Genomic DNA, 6,264 nt, shown 5'->3' on the forward strand with positions numbered 1-6,264 from the left:
TCATTTGATTTGAACTCTTTCTGAACCTTGGGTCTGAATTTCAGATCTTGTCTGGTTATATCTTTTGAGATATGATCTGAAAAAGAAAGTGTTTTTGCAAGATCCAGGATTCCATCTCAAACGAGGTCATCGTGGCATTTTCACTATAATTTTTTTTCTACGAAGGTTCAGACTCTGAAATTAAAACCCATTTGAGATGCAATCATGGTGAATCTTGGGCCCGAATTTTAGATCTTGTTTCACTATATTTGTGAAGATATGGTCCAATACATTTATGGTTTCTGAAGGCTCCCAAATTACATCCCAAACACGTGACCTTCGGAAAATAGTCATAACTTTCTTTTTGAGCATCAGATTGAAATTTCGTAAGAAGTTACATAAAGAATCTAATATTGGATTGAAGACCCAACATATTCCAAATATCGATATGAGGAAGTTTGATGACAAGGAACCAATAACATGGATACTACACATGGAGAAATTTTTGATCTACATGATGTGAAATTATTACAAAAGGTACGTATTGCATCTTTATACCTAGAATCAAATCAATTTTTAAAGTATAAAGGGCTTTGTTCTCATAAACCACTTGTCACCTTGTCAATTGTCACGAAAGAAATGATATCACATTATGAGGATGCAAAGAGAAACACCTTCTTTAGGCAACTAATAAATCTCAAACATAAGGGTTCAATGGCAGAGCACATTAAAGACTTCCAAAAATTGAATATAAGGGTAAATGATATTCCAGAGAAGCAGAGGATTTATGTCTTCATAGGGACTTCATATGATAACATTCAACATGAGATTCGTCGATTGATTGGAGAAGGAATTCAGGTTGGCAAGAAAAATTGAAAGAAAAATTATGACAAGAAGAAATCCTACCACTCACAATTATAAAGATCAAAGTGTTGTTGCTCCTAGCATTCCACAACCTACAAGGTTGACACCACAACAATTAGAAGAAAATTGAGAAAATGACCTTTGTTACAGTTGTGATAGCAAATACACTAAATGTCATAAGTGTGCTAAGAAGAAATTATTTTACATTGATTGTGAAGAGGATGAAGAAAAGGATCAAGAAAAGTCAAAAGAAGAGGATATACACCAGGAACCAACCCCAAAGAAAGAATAAATGAATCTGACCATATCTTGCAATGTAGTGGCAGGAATTACCACTCCTCAAACTCTCAAGATAGAAGGACATATCATGAAGAAAAAGGATAACCTCACTTTCGCGTAGAATCAAATGAAACAACAGACAAATCAACATTGTAGCGAAAGAAGTTTTGATATAGGAAACTGGGTATTTTTACGAATACAACCATACAAACAAATGTCCTTAAAGCAAGCTAAGACAAATAATGAATTATCACCAAAGTATTATGGTCCTTACAAGGTGCTGCAAAATATTGGTACTATGGCATACACATTAGAGCTTCCTGCATCTTCCCGAGTGCCCCCAGTTTTTCATGTTTCATGCTTAAAGAAGGTTATTGTTAAAATTGGCAACTAGGGCCAAACTCCATGTGGGTGATCTTATTTATGGCAGCTGATATTTTTCTTGGATCTCTCTCATCAAGAAGTGCAGGATTGATCTAAAGATCATCCGATTCCGATAAGTATTCATGGAGTTATGAATTTATTTGTGTTATAAGACAATTCGTCAAGGTCAACCAACAACCAAATAAAACCCACATGTGCTCAACGTTTTAGTATAAATAGAAGTGGCCTTCAAGTCATTTCAACACACTTGGGATCTCTTCCTCTCTCTACTTGTCTTTGGATTTTAGTAGGAGGAGAGATCCTAAGGAATTGTCGAGAACAGCCGGAATTGCCGGAATTGCCAAGAACAGCCGGAATTGTTGTAACAGTTGAAAACTGTCAGAACTGTCAGAACTGTTGGGAACAGCCAGAACTGCCGGGAACTGTCAGAACTGCCGAGAACAGCCAGAACTGTTGAAACTATCGAAACTATCGGGAACTGCCGAGAACTGCCAGAACTGTCAGGAACAACCGAAATTGCCGGAACTGTCGGGAACTGTCAGAGCATCTATCTCCGAAGGAGAGCAGCATGCAAGGGACAGCGAACTAACATTGGGACAGTTGTATGGTCCTTAGCAGCAATTACACTAAGCATGCTATGTTACACCTAGCATGCAAGGGACAGCTAGCATGCAACAACAAGCATGCTAAGGGCAACAAGCATGCTAGGGACAACAAGCAAGCAAGGGACAACAAGCAAGCAAGGTGCAGCCAGAGCATAGGTCAATACGACAACATGGTGTAGCAATGGCACATAATGCAGTAAACTGATGGGTATAGTAATGATTAATGAAGCGCAATGAGATGCAGCATAGTGATGATGGGTGCAGCATGTCTTCAACTGATCTCATGTATCATCTTCTTAGAGATGATCTATGCTCTTATCTAGATAAATCAAAGAGTTGACTTATGTTGTAAACGTACTATCTCTCTCTCTCTGTGCTGAACTAATGAAGAACATATAAGAAGAATTGATCAAGGGTTTCCCCACATTGGGGTTTGTCCCTGGCTAGCGCCACATCTTGTGTCCTCTTGTCTTGGCTTGTCTTCTGCGATTTATGTTTATGTTCTATCTGCATTTTACTTTAATGCTGATGTGATTGCTAATCTGGAAAAGATATTGAGCTAACTGTGAAAATTGAAATAAATTGCTCTAAGCATAGAACATACCTAAAATTAACATGGTATCAGAGCTGAGGTGAAGACAAAGCCCAAGCAAGAGTGAAAGAGCAATCATCGAAGACAGTTGGGAAAGGACAAAAGGATCAATGGATTCCTCATCAATCTTCAAATTCACCAAGGGTGAAGTCGAAGCAGAGTATATTATCAGAATGGCACAACGAAAGCTTCTGGTGACCTACCTAAGATCACTTCATTAGGAAGTCAGGGTCTAAGGGAGGAAGGAAAGGCAGATGCCTTTGCTGCAATAAGTTCAGCCATTATGCGAAGGAGTGTCTAACTCGCAGAGACACATCACTTGATGATTATAACAATCATTCCAGGGACATCTTCAATGATCAGAGGAATGGCAGGTAATGCAGGCCATCAAGGATACAATCGACTCTTCAATGAAAGCAAGGAACCCCAGGTATGAAGAATCAAATGTTGTTTCTGATAAGAGAAATAGGTGTTATCTTGTATTGGCCCTCTCCTTCAGATTCTTTGGGAATCTGGCTTATTGATTGTAGTGCTTCAAGGCACCTCATCGGATAGAAGGGTGCTCTCTCAAATCTGGTAGAGATGGAAGCAATCGTGGGATTACACTTGGAGGCAATGCCACCTATCCCGGAAAGGGTGTAGGGAATGTTACCCCTCAATTGAATGAGGGTAGCTTGATCTATTTACAGAATCTCTTTTATGTACCTGATCGCAAGAAGAACCTGGCGTCCATTTTGGCAATGGAAGTCAAAGGTTTCAAGGTGGCATTCATCGATGGAAAGGTACGTGTTTGAAATAGAATTTTCAAAAGATGCTTTTTCTCATGGGTTCAGGGTTGGCAATTTGTACCAAGTTGCAGGATGGTTCATTAGGGATCATGTCAATTGATATATCTCATCTATAACACCAGAGGTCTACTTATGGGGCCCTACCCAATGTGAGTCAGACAATGACTCGGATACCTGAATTCAAGAAGAGCATGAAGGTACATGTCTGAGATGTACCGAAGGAAAATCTTACAAGGGGACCATTCCCCTCATGTTTCAGCTCCACAGGTTTGGAACAACCCGAGGGGTTTGAGATTCATGATTGTGAATCTCATGTATACAGGTGGAAGAAAGCCCTCTATGGCTTGAAGTAAAACACCCTAGGCTTAATGAAGCTGAGATTCACTAAAAGTGAAGCCGATCAAAACCATTATTTGAAGGTTGTGGATGATAGAACTCTCATACCAGCACCTTTTGAGAAACAACCTATTTCTGACAGGTGCAGACCCTCTCACTTGCAGAAATAAGAGGGAGTTGGATTCCAGATATGGAATGGTTAACTGCAAGCCCGTGACTACCTTGAGGATATTAACTTTCAGAAGTTATATGGTGGTGATGTCGGACCATATTTGGGAAATGCCTTTGAGTTTCATAAACTCATCCGCATTGATGTTCTTGGTGAAATTTCGTCCAGATATATGTTTTGCAATTAGCATGGTGAGCTCATATTTGGTTGAGCCTCACTGGATTGGTGCCAAGAATCTTTTGAGATATCTTCGGGTACAATCTCCCATGGATTGAGATACACTGCCGAAAATATGAAACTGCATGATTATTCGAATGCTAACTGGGCTGGCAATGTGGAGGATCACTAGAGCACTTCTCAGTGTTGGTTCTCTTTGGATTCTGCTTCGATATCATGGATGAGTAGGAACCAGAAGTCGGTTGCTACAAGCACCATCAAGACCGAATACATAGCTACGAGTATGATCGCGTGTGAAGCTGCCTGGTTGCGGAAGCTCTTCAGTGAGATGTTTGTACACATGATGAATACCATTGTGATTCTCTGTGACAACCAGAGGGGGGATTCGATTATTGAGGAATCCCGTATTCGATGATTGCTCCAATAGATAGACATCAGATACTGCCTTATCTGGGATATGGTAAGTCGATGAGCGAGGAGGCTCCATCGCATTGAGACTGATTTACAGGTCGTAGAAATTTTGTCAAAGCCTCGGGGAAAGGTCAAATATGTGACTTTCCCAAACGACTTGGAGTCGTTGAGAGACCTTCTTATAAGGGTCCTACATGCTGCATGCATTGAGCTCTGGGAGCTCCAGGGGGCTTGGGGTACTTACTGGAGCAACATACGACCATAAGGCGACTTACCCTCCCTTGGTGGTGCGCTATGTACAGGATGATAAGTTCAACCTTCCCCTGTGATACCTCGTGGCGACTGTGGAACAGGATGATTAGTTCTCCTATGGGCCGGGATGATTAGTTCTCCCGTGGCAACTATGGAACGGGATGATTAGTTCTCTTGTGGGCCGGGATGATTAGTTCTTCGTGGAAATTGTGAAACAGGATGATTAGTTCTCCTGTGGGTCGGGATGATTAGTTCTCTCGTGGCAACTATGGAACAGGATGATTAGTTCTCTTGTGGGCCGGGATGATTAGTTCTCACGTGGCAACTGTGAAACAGGATGATTAGTTCTCCTGTGGGTCGGGATGATTAGTTCTCCCGTGGCAACAGTGGGGCAGGATGATTTGTTCTTCTGTGGACAGGATGATTAGTTCTCCTGTTGAGGCATCCTACCCATGTAGTCTGGGACTCATGGGAAGTGCCTCTCATCTGATCAATGAGCAGGAAAATGGGGTCAGAGACCATAATAGTACTATCGATGGACGCATCGTTGTATCTACCGTACTCCCTATGCTAGGATGACCTCCACTAATCTGGGATCAGTATGAGTGGTTTGAGACACTCTCTTGTGATATTGATCTGGGATCAATAAAACTGACTTCAAGTCAGTAAGAGTGATGTGACACACTATCTTAAGATGAAACTAACTTCGGATCAATAAAGAATGGTATGAGACATTCTCGACCAATTCTTCTTCTTCATGGTTCAATGAAGCAAAGCAGAGCTCAGCAGAGAAAAGCAGAGCAGAGCTCAGCAGAGCAAAGCAGAGCTCAGCAGAGCAGAGCAGTGCAAAGCACTGATGGTAGAGATAGTACAGTTGGACATATGGATTAGTGGATGGAGTTCTCCCTAGTTGAGAGGGAGTGTTAAAATTGGCAACTAGGGCCAAAATCCATGTGGGTCATATGATTTATGGCAGCTGATATTTTTCTTGGATCCCTCTTATCGAAAGGTGTAGGATTGATCTAAAGATCATCCGATTCTAATAAGTATTCATGGAGTTATGAATTTATTTGTGTTATAAGACAATTCGTCAAGATTGACCAAGCCCAAATAAACCCCACATGTGCTCAACGTTTTAGTATAAATAGAGGTTACCTTCAAGTCATTTCAACACACTTGGGATCTCTTCCTCTCTACTTGTCTTTGGGTTTTAGTAGGAGGAGAGATCCTAAGGGATAACGCTGCCCTAATCTAGAGGAAAAAAGTCTGAACTGCTATAACTGCCGGGAACAGCCGAAATTGCTGGAACTGCTGGAACAGTCGGGAACAGCTGGAACTGTCGGAACTGTCGGGAACTGTCGAAACTGTTGGAACTGCCGGAAACTGTCGGGAACTGCTGGGAATTGTTGGAACTGTCGGGAACTGCCG

The sequence above is a fragment of the Pinus tabuliformis genome, chromosome 2_1, assembly GCF_031772625.1.
Source record: "Pinus tabuliformis cultivar Carrire ecotype Pingquan chromosome 2_1, CPIR1, whole genome shotgun sequence".
NCBI lineage: Eukaryota > Viridiplantae > Streptophyta > Pinopsida > Pinales > Pinaceae > Pinus > Pinus tabuliformis.